Source organism: Lissotriton helveticus, chromosome 8 (assembly GCF_964261635.1).
Source record: "Lissotriton helveticus chromosome 8, aLisHel1.1, whole genome shotgun sequence".
Lineage (NCBI taxonomy): Eukaryota > Metazoa > Chordata > Amphibia > Caudata > Salamandridae > Lissotriton > Lissotriton helveticus.
The window spans coordinates 1,227,074,072-1,227,089,067 of NC_136069.1; the positions used below are offsets into that span (position 1 = coordinate 1,227,074,072).

General features: G+C 43.1%; 1 protein-coding gene across 13 annotated transcripts in view; it reads right to left on the reverse strand.

Annotated features, from left to right (window-relative positions):
• INPP4A (inositol polyphosphate-4-phosphatase type I A) overlaps nucleotides 1–14,996 on the reverse strand; it is a 1,031,799-nt gene that overhangs the window by 678,500 nt on the left and 338,303 nt on the right. For all 13 annotated transcript variants that reach the window (XM_078658189.1, XM_078658185.1, XM_078658188.1 and 10 more), the window contains one exon: nucleotides 3,568–3,637. The gene's annotated coding sequence lies outside the window, so the exon portion shown is untranslated. The remainder of the gene's footprint in view (nucleotides 1–3,567; nucleotides 3,638–14,996) is intronic.

Genomic DNA, 14,996 nt, shown 5'->3' on the forward strand with positions numbered 1-14,996 from the left:
ATGAATAAATGGATAACAGATTTTTTTAATGTCAACCTGGTCACTGCCAGTATTGAAACAGTATGGGATACATTCAAGGCCTGTTTTAGGGGGAAAGCAGTTAGCTATGGGATATTTCATCAAAACAAACTTCGCTCACACATGAGAGATCTGTATAATCAACTAAGGGTCGCAGAGAGGAATTGACTGTAAAAATTCGACATAGAGATACTCTACAGGCGATAGCAGAGGCAGAGGGTAGAGGGTAGAGTCGCCCGCTGCCGGGCCAGTATCACTAGTGTTTGGTCGGAAGAGATAGCAAGTAAATATCTAGTCAACAAAAGACATATTCACGAATATGGAGAGTCCATAGGCCGCTCACTTGCGCTAGGATTATAAATGAAGGCAACGTCTCGTCTGATCCCTAGACTTCAGGATCAATTCGGTGTGATGCATGAAGAGCCGGGAGCCATCTTAAATATATTTCAACAGTTCTATATGGAACTATATACTAGGCAAGCGAACGCAGATGCAGGACAGAATTGGAACGGGAGTTTATTTAATAAGTTGGGTGAAAACGAGGCGGAATTTCTGGATAGTCCCTTCTCGATGGAGGAACTAGAGATAGCAGTAAAAAACTTATCAAATGGAAAGGCAGCGGGCCCCGATTTTATCCCGGGGGAAGTATATAAATGTTTTTTTGAACCATTAAAACAGGTTATGTTGGATACCTTTAGAATGGCACAGAAAGGGATAGCCCCAAACACTTGGGATGACGTCGCGATTGTAGTCTTTAGTAAAAAAGGGAAACCTCCTGAGCTACCTGGCTCATACCGCCCCATATCATTGCTTAGCTGTGATAGTAAGTTATATTAAAAAATGATAGCGAATCGATTGTCCAAAGTTATTTCACCATTAGTATCAACGGTTCAACATGGGTTTATCCCCAAAAGAGGCACAGTTTCACATATAAATAGGGTCATCACATTATTGGATATAGCGGAAGTGGAAAAGAGGGATTTAACATTGATATTACTTGATGCCGAGAAAGCTTTTGATCGGGTGGAGTGGGTATTTTTATGGGAGGTGATGAGGAGGATGCGATTTGGTCAAGCTTTCATGACTGCCATTCGGGTACTATATAAGGCACCTAACGCAAAAATAGCCGCTATGGGTTTAAAATCTGAAAAGTTTATTATCACTCGAGGGACTCGGCAAGGGTGCCCGTGCTCCCCGCTGCTTTTTGCTTTATTTATAAATCCTTTTATTATTAGTCTGCGTAATTCACCTAACATTAAACCTTTTATAGTCAAAGAGATTTCGTATTCAATATTTGCGTACGCAGACGATATTGCGATCATAACCACCAAACCTGGGAAGGCATTAAGAGAGATAGAGCAACTGGCAGAAGAGTTCGGTGCCAGGTCTGGTTATAAATTAAATTCTGCAAAAACTCAAATCTTATGTACAGAGACTACACAATTTAACGATTCAAGAGTTACTACTGAGGTCACATACTTGGGTATAAAAATCAGAGCTCAAATGCAAGGAATAGTAGATAGCAACTGGGAAGAAACAATAAATCAAACTAAGCAATCTCTGGAAAGATGGGGGCGTTTGCAAATTTCTATCACAGGAAGAGGGAATATTATTAAAATGAATATTCTACCAAAAGTATTATACTTATTTCGAAGTATCCCACTGGAATTCCCAGTTAAATACTTACATCAGCTTCAGACTGTGTGTCTGAAATTCTTTTGGTTCCCGGGTAAAACTCGGCGCGCCATGAAATGGCTAACGCTTCCGGAAGAAAGGGGTGGGCGTGGCTTACCCGATTTTTTGTTTTATTATTATGTTTGTTTTTTGCAAAGGATGCGCTTTATGTTGACAGGAGAACCAACAGAGGATGTAGCAGACTCACCCTCTATATTTTATTTACTACTAGGAGAACAAGCCAAAGGGAGTTTACTAAAAGAATTAGAGGGTAACTATTACAAGCGTACTCGCTTCAAGGTGTTAGTTTCAGCCTTTAAAGTTTGGAGAAGTGTCCGGAAATTCGTTAATTTAGGAAGAATCTCTTATTACACCCCCTTCACTGCGGACAAAATATTACCTTCTATTTTCTGGGACAATGTTTCAAAGGGATGGTCAAATAAAGGGTTAAGAAAAATAGGAGATTTATATGATGAGAACTCTTCATTTGCTACTTTTGGAATATTGGTAAAAAAATATGATTTGCCCCAGGCATCTTTTTTTAAATATTTACAAATTCGCGATTTTTGTTTAAAAAAAACAAATTAAACCAGTACCAAACGCACTAGTCGAAGGGATCCGCCTCAGGAAAAAGATTGGATCATTATATTCGTTAATGATGGAGGGCAGAGATGATGATATGTATAAATTTAATCATTATTGGCAAAATCAGTTAGCCGTCCCAGAAGTCGATATTCATGATACTCTATGTATGGCCAAGGAGATTTGTATAGCAGCTAACTTAAAAGCTCAAATATATAAAACGGTATTTAGGCTGTATTATACCCCTAAGCGATTGGCCACCTGGGGCAGTAAATACGATGGGAAGTGTTTTCGATGTGGGGATATAGATGCTGATATGTCGCATATATTCTTCTACTGTATTAAGTTGTCCCCATTTATGAATGGTTTGGAGAAATTCATTTCAACTGTATTGCATAGCCCGATTAAGATATCTTCAATGCTTATGTTATCGGGAACTGATCCAAATGTGGATGACGATTCAGTACTAGGCAAACACAAATTCTTCTTATTCTTAGCCATGACTGTCGCTAGGCTATATATCGCCACGGAATGGCTACAACCAGAGCCCCCTACGTTTGAATTCTGGAGGGCTAAACTTTATAATATTTATGAACTTGAATGGAGTTTATATGCAGTGAAGGGTGTAAGGAAAAAGCGTATCGGCTCATCAATTTGGGGAGCTTTAACAGACTTTCTAGAGACTGGTTGAGTCCTATAGTAAATACTATGAGAAAATTTAGATCAATATGTTTCTTCTTTTTTTCTCTCCTTTTTTTTATTTATTTTTTATTTTTACTCCCTTTATATTTTTCTCGATCCTCTTAAATATTCTTTTTTTTTTTTTTTATAGGGGTCTTGCTCTGTTTTGGAAGCAAATGTTTTAAAGGGGGAAGAAATGAAAGAAGGAAAGGGAAAAAACAAGAAGTCTGCAATACTGTTATTTTTGTATTGATTATGCAAAGTGTGTAATTCTAATTTGTTTCGTTGTGTCTTCTGCAAACAATCCTGGAAATAAAAAAAAAAATATTTTTTTTTAAAAAATGAACTTCAAATGGTTAGAACTACAGCTACACGCCCTGACTGTGTGAAGCAATTCATTAAAGTTAAATGACGGTGAGACTAGGACTGCCACGTTCTGTAGTAGGGACGACATAAAAAGTATTTTGCTTTTCTGGTGGTGAGAGAAGACTCGTCCTGAGACATACTGGTTGACCCAATAGAAATGGAACATCTGAGTACCCTACATCTGAATCAACATGTTGATGTTTGTCTTTGTTTATTGTACATGTTATAACTTATACAAAATCTTACCTTTGTACCGATATGGGAAAGAGTATTATCAGTATTCGGACAGCTATTTAACCAGCTTCTCCATATTTTCCTGTAGAAAACAAAACAGAGAAAACAATTTACAAAAAAGAATTTGATTTATTTAGCATTAAAGTATCACTTTCATGTAATGTACAAAATACTGGTTTATATACTAGAGAGGAACAATACCGATTCCCAGCATGTATATAACTTACAAACATTCAAGCTATATATCAAAAGAGATGGCCCTTATAAGAAAAATGGACTAAGTACTTTATATGCAAAGGTGAGGGTGATCCATGTGTTCAAGTAAGAAGGTGTAACTCATTTTAAATAGGGACATAATATCATCCATTTAGAATGAGAAAATAATGAATAGCACTTTAATTACAGTTCCTTGTTTGCTTCTCCTGGAAACGCTTTAGAACTAAATCTGTCCATAACACATAAACATAACGAGGAGGACCTTAATAGATAAACTAAATGTACTGAATTTTCTAGAGTAAATAAAGAAAGCTATGCTGATTAGATAGATAGATACATAGATAGATAGATAGATAGATAGATAGATAGATAGATAGATAGATGGATAGATAGATAGATAGATAGATGGATAGATAGGATAGATAGGATAGATACGAATTTTGTGTGGAATACATAATAAAGAAAACTAATTTAACGAGTAGCGACATTGATGTGAAGAATGACAAATTATAAAAAAAACTTTGCCCTATTTCAAGTGACTGGAGACTGCATTTAAATTAATGCAAAGAGGGGCCTGATTGAAAGATGCAACTTTGATGCAGCAAAGAGATATTTATTCCCAGTTAGTTAGGAAAGTGTTCCATGTATAAAAGGGAGCACCTCAATTCATCTGTAGAGCTGTTAAAGTGCTGGAGGAAGCCAGCATTTTATCTGTCATTCAATAGAATTACGTGCGACTAAGTGAAAGCGAAAATTAGCATTTCTGAGGAACTAGCCGCCACTGACTACAACAAAAGAGAAAGGATGTTGACCGGGCACTGGGTTTCTTTATGAAACATTGCTGTGAGTTTCTCCAGACAGTGCCCATTCTTGGATTCAGCACGTCATCAGAAAGTCACCCATGGACGTTTTTTTTTTTGTTCCAAAACTTATTTTTTAAGGAACAGAATCTTGACTTAAACGGCTAAATACATTCCATAAATTTCAACAGAGTCGCCTTAGAAATCTGAGGTGTCCCTTAGTTCAAGGGGTTTCCAATTAAAGAACATTAAAATAAACGTTTTTTCTACTCTCATTACATTTGCCCACAATCAACGAGCATCGGAAAGTAATGTCACGGCACAAGCTTCTTTTTTATCTTGATTTATTACCTTTTTAGCCAAACCAATACCTTGCTGTTGTAAAAAGAATAACAAGTTTGTTTCTTATCCTCCAGATATGAGCAACATTCACACTCTCTCAAACCTAACCTCATTGCCAAAGTATGGGAAAAATACAAATAACCATCCAGGTTTAACAACAAACAATGCAAAACATTCCTGATGACAGCCAATCGCGTTTCCTATTACTCTGCAGCACTCTAAATGTACTAGATGAGCTACAACCCACCACCAATGCGGAACGCCGTGAACTCGCCCCGTACACGTAACGGGTTAGAAACAAGAGAGTTTGGGTAATGTTGGACCTAGATTCAGGAATCTACTACCTGTGCAGTAACCCACCGCGTACACGTAACAGGTTAGAAACAAGAGAGTTTGGGTAATGTTGGACCTAGATTCAGGAATCTTTCCTTCCTGTGCAGTAACCCACCAGGTACACGTAACAGGTTAGAAACAAGAGAGTTTGGGTAATGTTGGACCTAGATTCAGGAATCTACTACCTGTGCAGTAACCCACCGCGTACACGTAACTGCTTAGAAAAAAGAGAGTTTGGGTAATGTTGGACCTAGATTCAGGAATCTTTCCTTCCTGTGCAGTAACCCACCAGGTACACGTAACAGGTTAGAAACAAGAGAGTTTGGGTAATGTTGGACCTAGATTCAGGAATCTTTCCTTCCTGTGCAGTAACCCACCAGGTACACGTAACAGGTTAGAAACAAGAGAGTTTGTGTAATGTTGGACCTAGATTCAGGAATCTACTACCTGTGCAGTAACCCACTGCGTACATGTAACTGCTTAGAAAAAAAAAAGAGAGTTTGGGTAATGTTGGACCTGGATTCAGGAATCTACTACCTGTGCAGTAACCTACCACGTACAAGTAACGGGTTAGAAACAAGAGAGTTTGGGTAATGTTGGACCTGGATTCAGGAATCTACTACCTGTGCAGTAACCTACCACGTACACGTACCGGGTTAGAAACAAGAGAGTTTGGGTAATGCTGGACCTAGATTCAGGAATCTACTACCTGTGCAGTAACCTACCACGTACACGTAACGGGTTAGAAACAAGAGAGTTTGGGTAATGTTGGACCTAGATTCAGGAATCTACTACCTGTGCAGTAACCTACCACGTACACGTAACAGATTAGAAACAAGAGAGTTTGGGTAATGTTGGACCTGGATTCAGAAATCTACTCCCTGTGCAGTAACCTACCACGTACACGTAACGGGTTAGAAACAAGAGAGTTTGGGTAATGTTGGACCTAGATTCAGGAATCTTTCCTTCCTGTGCAGTAACCCACCAGGTACACGTAACAGGTTAAAAACAAGAGAGTTTGGGTTATGTTGGACCTAGATTCAGGAATCTACTACCTGTGCAGTAACCCACTGCGTACACGTAACTGCTTAGAAAAAAAAAAGAGAGTTTGGGTAATGTTGGACCTGGATTCAGGAATCTACTACCTGTGCAGTAACCTACCACGTACAAGTAACGGGTTAGAAACAAGAGAGTTTGGGTAATGTTGGACCTGGATTCAGGAATCTACTACCTGTGCAGTAACCTACCACGTACACGTACCGGGTTAGAAACAAGAGAGGTTGGGCAATGTTGGACCTAGATTCAGGAATCTACTACCTGTGCAGTAACCTACCACGTACACGTAACGGGTTAGAAACAAGAGAGTTTGGGTAATGTTGGACCTAGATTCAGGAATCTACTACCTGTGCAGTAACCTACCACGTACACGTAACAGATTAGAAACAAGAGAGTTTGGGTAATGTTGGACCTGGATTCAGAAATCTATTCCCTGTGCAGTAACCTACCACGTACACGTAACGGGTTAGAAACAAGAGAGTTTGGGGTAATGTTGGACCTAGATTCAGGAATCCACTACCTGTGCAGTAACCTACCACGTACACGTAACGGGTTAGAAACAAGAGAGTTTGGGTAATGTTGGACCTGGATACAGGAATCTAATACCTGTGCAGTAACCCACTGAGACACCATACCGGTGAAAAGACAAAATTCTGGAACGATTTGACATATAATCGGAATTTTTCATCTATATTCTATACCTTGATAGTGTGAAATTGTGTTTTACGTAAGACATGGAGCACTGAGGTCTTTGTGCAGAGAATACTGACAGAAAGCCCTGATGAAGTCGTGATTACGACGAAACGTGCTGGCTATTGTGGAGGCTATTGTGAGTACTGGCTAATGTGGAGGCAATTGTGAAGAATATTGGCTAATGTGGAGGCTATTGTGAAGAATGTTGCCTAATGTGGAGGCTATTGTGAAGAATATTATGCAATGAAATAAAGTACTTGGAAAGAGCAAGACTGAAAAAAGAACTTCAATGAATTCTTACCAACATTGTTGTATATAAAAATGCGTGTGACGTATGTGTGTACTTATGCTTGCATTGAACTTCTTTAGGGGCTCTAATTTGTGGATGTTTGGTGAACATTCTTCCCTGTGTGCACTGCATGTAATTTATCCATGTGTACCGAATAGGTGTCCTTCTCAGGTGAGCACTAAGGAACTCAATTCATCCCTTTCTTTTGCACTACCAATGCTGGTCGGGTGGTAACAGTGGTCCTGTGGGCCTGTACCAATGAGTTTAAAACCAATGAGTTTTAAATTAGTGACTCCTAGACCTATTTGCGGGGAAACTCCAAGGCGCCAATCCGTCTCCACTGTACATGCTCCTACAGAAAAGAATAGCTGTGCAGTGCTTGGATGACTGGAAGCTTGCTTGCACATTTAACTTGTTTTTTCGCAAAATAAAGGTAGCTATATATAATTACAACTATATAAAACTCCACCAAAAACTATGATGGTAATTTGTCCAACCATAGCTTAAGCTGTAAATCTAACTGTAAAATGTGGAACACAAGGGCACAGAACACTCTCTACATCATGTCTTCTAGAACAGAGACACCATATAAAAACAAGGCCAACAACATAAAAGAAACCACTTTCTCTGATCTAAAAAGTGTGCCAAGAACAGAAGATGTTGCATTGTAAAGAATGTGGTCGACACAAACTCTTATTAATGTTCAGGGTTACAGAAAGCATATGCTTGACAATAGTCTAATTAACATCCAAAGGAGTGACACAGAACTGGCTTCTTCTGCATAATTCAAAGAGGGCATGCTGATTGGATCAGAGCCCCATATTAGCACAATCAATACCCAATTCAAGCAAAGTAACTTGCTCTCAAGCACCAGTCTCAAATGTCCAGACTTCATCATTGAACCGGAACTTAGCTTACATTACAATTTCCAAGTGGGCTCTTGTATGGTCTTCACACGTGAGGTAGCCATATCTAACTCCGGACAAGGTCATTACAGCTCTTCTTCCATAGCCACTGTTTGCGAGTTTCTATACAAACTCTTAATACAAATCAATCAATCAATCATGGGTTTATATAGCGGAGCTACTCACCCGTAAGGGTCTTAAGGCGCTGGGGGGGCTGCTGATCCGTCTAGGCACATGGGTTCGGTCGAAGAGCCAGGACTTGAGGTCATTCCCGAACTGGGTCAGGTCTTGGCAGCGTGGTAGGAGAAGGATCTTCCTCCAGCTCTGGTCTTGTGGATCCGTGAGACGGTGGCCAGGGCCAGTTGGGTGGAGCGAAGGTGTCTGGCAGGTACATGGAATGAGAGGCAGTGGTTCAGATATGCAGGTCCTGTGTCGTGGAGAGCTTTGTAGACATGTGTGAGGAGCTTGAAGGTGATTCTTTTGTTGATTGGGAGACAGTTTAGGTGTCAAAGGTGTTTGGTGATGTGGCTGTGGCAGGGGATGTTGAGGTCCAGTCTGGCCGCAGCTTCTTGAATGTTCTGTAGTTTCCTGCGGAGTTTCTGGGTGATGCCAGCATAGAGTGCGGTGCTGTAGTCGAGTATGCTAGTGATAAGTGTGTGGGACCCGTCTTTCTGGATTCGGCGGAGATCCATTTGAATGTCTTTCAAAGCAGACGGAGAGTGTGGAAGCATGATGAGGATAAGGCATTGATCTGGCGGTTCAATGTGAGCGATGAGTCCAGTATGATGCAGAGGTTACGTGTGTGGTCCGTGGGGGTGGGGAGGGAGTTCCCAATGTGGCGGGCCACTAGGAGTCATACCACGCTGAGGGGGTGGGTCCCAAGATGAATACTTCGTTCTTGTCCAAGTTGAGTTTGAGGCAACTATTTCCAAACCAGGTGGCAACAGCCTTCATCCCGTTGTGGAAGTTGATTCTGGCGGCTGCGAGTTTGCTGGTGAGGGGGAGGACCAGCTGGGTGTCGTCAGTGTAGGAGACAATGTTGAGTCCGTGGTTCCTGACGACTGCAGCGAGGAGGCCATGTAGACATTAAAGAGGGTGGGCCTCAGGGAGGAGCCCTAGGGCACTCCGCAGCTGATCTCTGTGGGTTCTGAGAAGAACGGAGGTAAACTGCCTCACTGGGTTCGGTCGGTGAGGAAGGAGAGAATCCAGTCCAGGCCCTTGTTGCGGATGCCGGCGTTGTGGAGTCTTGTGATGAGGGTGCGGTGGGAGACTATTGAATGCGGATGAGAGGTCCAGCAGGATGAGGGTTGGGGTTTTGCCCTGGTCGAGGAGGGAGTGGATGTCGGCGGCGAGGAGAGTGGTGCAGTGCAATACCCAATGCCCCTAGTTAGGTTTCGGAGTCACCAACAATCTTCTCCTATTTCCCAATTATCTTCTGGTCCTGGTTTGATGACGTTTAGGAAGGTTTAGAATGTATCTACCTGTATGAAAATGTAAGATTCGCCTTTGTGGTTAACAGTTTTGATGGCTGCCATAAATTGAACTGTATATGGAGTTTCCTGCTTTCATTAGAGTTGCCTTTATTGCCATCATCTTCAGATCATTTCCAAGCTAGAGACACAGGTACTATTTGTTATGGTGCTGGGCCAAAAACAGGAACAGCTCTAAGAGAGAACTGTCCGATGTACTTCACTTTTGTGAAACTCCATTCCCAGATGGCTACCCAATAGGCACCATTTTAGTGTATCTTGCTCCAAGTCCAGGTTCTTCCTCACAGACCGTTTTAGTTCTGAGACCAGCAGCAGTACAACAGGTAGTTCATAGTCTACAAGTATGTACAGCATCTCTGTGTACCAGTCCACTGTAACTCCTTCGGCTTGGTCCTGATGTTGGATTCTTTTATCCAGTTGCAGCTCTCTAGCACCAGTCCAGCCAATTATAACTCTGCTTCGGTCCAGGTTGAAGTCCTGCCGGCTCCAGGTCTGCTCTAGTCCTGGTCTTACCTATGTCCAAAACGTCAGCCTTGCAAGAACTGCCCTGAAACTAGGATCAAGAACCGAGGAGATTTTTTGTGACTGACCTTTTTTCCCCCTGGTGCTGCATGCACTACTTTTCAGTGGGCTTTCTGTTACTATGTGCCTCCAGAAAGGAGTCACCCTTTCCTAAGAGTCTCTAAGGAAGAGGTGAAGGACCAATCCCTGCATCCAGGCCTTAAAACCTGTGGGACAGCTACACTATATGCTTGTACTGGAGGTGGAAGACAAGGGTAGTAGTTACAGACTAAACAAGCACAGGACAAGCTCAACACCTTTGATCTATCCCTAGACTGGAGTTACAATCACCTTGCAGGACAAGGTTAGGGACTATTTCCTGATTATTAAACAAGAGAAGCACCCTTTAAGGCCTCAGGAATGGCTACAAGATTAAACTGGTCATGAAACAGAAACACAAGCGAGACTCTGAGCACTGTTATGGGGGGCAGAGCTCCTGCAATGTAGCGGACAGTTAAAAAGAGAAGTAACCTTTGGGATTGCCTTTAAAAATAACATAACTAACTGCAGCGTAATCACCCAGGATATTAAGTTAGAAAGCCTGTAGGAAAGTAGGATCTGCTTCTATGGTTACTCCCACTTTTGCCTGGAGCTAGGCTGTATTTGACTAGTCTGACTGGGATCCTGCAATTCCGGATCCCAGTCTATCTGCTTTCGCCCTAAATTGTTGTGTTCTGTACTTTGGCACATCCCAGATTGGATACTGGGGTACCTTTATAAGTCCCTAGTATATGGTACTAAGGTACCCAGGGCATAGGTATCCCAGAGGTCCCCCATGGGCTGAAGCATGTATTATGCCACCCAAGAGAGACCATTCAAAATGGAACTACAGGCCTGCCATTGCAGCCTGTGTAAGCTAGCACCACTTACTAAAGATATAGGTTTCCTATATCTAAGGTCACTGCACTTAAAACCTATAAGTCACCCCTATAGCAGGCCTTTGCAATCGTGAAGGCAGGGTGCTTGGTTCTAAGTGAGAGGGTGCCCCTGCATGAGCAGGACACCCCTACAGCCTACGGAGTCCATTCTCCCAGATTGTTAGTGAAGTAGCCATATACTATATAGAGGGGCACAGTGTAATTATGCAATGACCATCTCGGAAACGGCTGCAACGAATTCTATCATGATTGGTATCAAACATGTTGGAATCATTCTCCCACATCGTAAACGGGGAGGGAGGTATAATTCCATGCACTGGAAGAGCCCTCCGTTAGGCTCTCAGTGTTCCCAGTACCAGCCTTCCCGACCCGGACAACACAAAATGGTTGCTGCAGACCAGAGACATGATTCTGCCTTACTGCTGCTGAGCCAAGCTCCAGCAGGGGAATACAGAACAATAGGCATCCTGTGACAGGGAGGTGTGACCACCTCCCAAAAAGGATTTAGTGTATTGGGATGGGGTGGGGGCACTTGCTAGCATGACTCAGTCTGTAGTTTGCCTCATTTGAACATGGGGAGGGAGGTGACTGAATTTGTAGTCTAGTTTTTCTTGTAGCCTCAGTAGAAATACACGTGACTAGCCGTTTGAGGGAGGGTTAAAAACCGGGAACAGGTGTTGAAGAGCTGATTTAGTTTCTCCAGCGGAAGGGTACAGCGTGCTTCAGCTGGTAACAAAATTGAATATATGAATTCAGTTCATTAAGGAAATGGGTACCCCGAAAGTTTGGTTGTTGTTAAAAAATGAAGGACGGATTATGGCACATGTCACGGTAAGCAACATGATTAATGAAGGGGAAGGGAAAGTTGATTCACCCCTCTGATTCAGATATAAACACTTGTCAAACACCAGGTTGCTTTGGCTGAAGGGTTGTTGCTTACCATTTTGGTTGTAGTTTCTTTAAACATAGTTCCTTAAAACACGTGTTGCAATGCTATATTTATTGGGTATTAACGGTGCATTGATGTAAAGATTGCAGAAAAAAATGAGAGAAAATGAATTGCCAGATGAATTGGATGTTGAACATCAATACAATTGTACTGTAAGCATTTAGAAAAATTAAATCCTTTTTGTATTTTAGATTCCCCTGACGAAGGGACTATGATCCCGAAATGCATTGGGTTACTTTTTATTAAATCGTGACATTTGTAATTTCACGGTGCTCCTGCGTTTGTGTGAACATCATCGTAACAAATCCAAAATGAGTAAAATGGATTGAAAAAAATTGGAACTAAAAAAGGATTAAATGCAAGTGTGAAAATTTGGACAAAAACAGGAGTAAATGAGATGAATTTAATTCATTTGATTCATTGAAGCATATGGCTGTGCAGCTTGGTGTAATCTTAATAGGTTTCCCTCGTGGGTTTTTTTCCAGTCTGCATGAGGGCACATTTGGTGTCCCTGTGCATAGTCCAGTTCAAACTAGTCCTGGGAGCCGTTAGCACCCGCTATGGCGTGAAACTGGACAAATCACATGGGACCCCTGTCCAGACCCTCCCCTGGGAGAGTCCCCTGAATCTTCCCAGACCTTTCCCTAGGGTACTTATGGGCTTAAATAGGTATAGGTCCCTAGATTCGTCATGGGATAAGATTGCGATCAGACACCAATGCTCTTCTACGGTCTGGTCACTCCGGACTTCGTTTGGGCCGGACTTCGTCTCCTTTCGAGTCTGCTGCATCATCTGTGTCTGTGCATCATACAGGAACCTTCCAAGGCCTGTGAAGCATCAAAGCCACTTGAAAAAATCTCCCTTGGAGTGAAGGAGTCACTCCCCTGCATTCGTAGGCACCGAAACTAAGTCGACCGGTCTGCTGATGCTAAGCTCCTCTGGACTCAAAGGTTCTGCAACACAGGTGGTAGTTTTCCACAGCTCCCGAGGACTCTTACCAAGTTTGAGGCCAGTATCCCTCGTGGGGGTTGCAATAACCTGACCCCTGTGCACTGCGTCAACTTGCAGTTGAGGGCGGCCTCCTAGTCACAGTGGGCTTCCCCCGCCCCTTCCAGCACCCTCTCCTCCTCAGGGCAGGAGGAGTCCCGAAGGGAGCATAGGGGGGGTTGTGTGGGCACGTCGGGTGCGGCAGGCAGGGCGAGGGGTACTTAAGTCCCTCTCGCCATTTTCCATGCCTCTTTGCCGCACCGGACGCGTCGTGATGACCTCGCCAGCGGGGACACACATTTTCCCTCCCGACCTCTCACCCTGTGTGTCAGCTTGGGGGGGACTGTTTGAACGTTTTAATGTTTTAATTCTCGTTGCAGGCGGAGTTACGGGGCGATCCGGAAGCAGAGAGGTGCAGCACTGTACCTCAGCGGGCACATAGGGGTGCCAGAGCCTAAGACCTGGGACCTCAGGGGAGGTTCCGGGAATCTGTGTCGGCGCCCCAGTAGTCCTTCGGGCGGTTGTGGGCCTGTGCAACCGGGGGTTTGCCTAGCTACACCCCGCAAGGGGCGTGTGTATAATCATTACCATAAGGAGCAGCACATAGGTGGTTCGCCACGGTGCTGCCTGGCTCAGCAGGCGGGCAGGTGGCGAGAATGCGGCCTGCCCTTGGATCGCCCGTTAGATAACCCACTATGATTACATAACGTTGTATGTAATAAAATAAACCTGCAGCAGTTTCTTCCCGATCTAACACTGGTGTCTAGTGTGTTATTTGCGGGATGCATGCTTATGTTGTGGGATGGGGGGTCCTGTTGCCCTGATGTGACTAATTCCGATGCTAATACATTGTAAGGCTTTCTACGATTTTCACCGTAAACCATCACAGATGCAAACAGTGGACACATTTTATAGTAAAATCCTTTCTATAAAACAATACACATTTGAAAAGGTTGGTTTATGTTTGAAAACGAACCATGTGAAAAGGAGCAGCTTCTCCGCTATGGCTGAGGAGCGTCGCCCCACCGAAAAATAAAATGATAAAACCATTTTATTATCATTTCATTTTTCTTACCTTATTGCCAGCCGAGCCAAGGCTAGGGTGGGGCCATACTGACTAGCATCACAATGCAGTAGGGAGGAGTAGTAGGCACTTATAAGTGCGCATGTCAGTTCGGTCAGACGCCTTAGGCCGTCCAAACAGACATGCACACTTTTCTCCAACCCAGCTGTGTTTTACTGCCGGGTGGGTGAAAAGCTGCAGGCTCCCTGTGCCTGAATGAGCGTTAAACCAGCCAGCTTAGGCCAATCCAGGTGCTGCTCTCCTGGTAGGTATAGCATGAGTACAGCATCTGGATTGGGTGTGGAGCCTGTTAAGTGAAGCCCATCCACTTCCGGGACAAGAGGAGCAACGAGGCAGCCGGAGCACACCGGTAGGTAAGTCTTTTTATTTTATTTCATTTTAAAATGAAACCCCAAGCCCCTACTCCCCCCACCCTACACCTTACTATAGCGGTAGCCACTAATGTGTGTGTGAATCATGTCAACCTTAGACCTGCCTTCGAGATTTTTACCTGTGAAACAGACATGCTTGTGTAAAGCTAACTTCAAAGCGGCATTTGTCACCGTATGAAGAAGAAACAGCATGCACCCATATAAGGTTGGCGCGATGTTTAGGTTCTGTCTTCCTTTTACTTTTTAGGGCTGGTGACTTCCAGAGTATTTAAAAGTAATACAACAAAAGAAATGTTGGGACGGATATGTACTCTGAATGGTAAACAGGCATGTACCCCAGCCCTAAGTGACCTGAGTTGTGAAGGGGTGCACAGGTCGTGCCAAGCGATTCTTACTATATATAAACTGTGTCAAGACTTGTATGTGCCAAGCACCAGTGTGTCATGTGGCATTCTGCTGTAAAACTGTGATGCTGCTATTGACCACA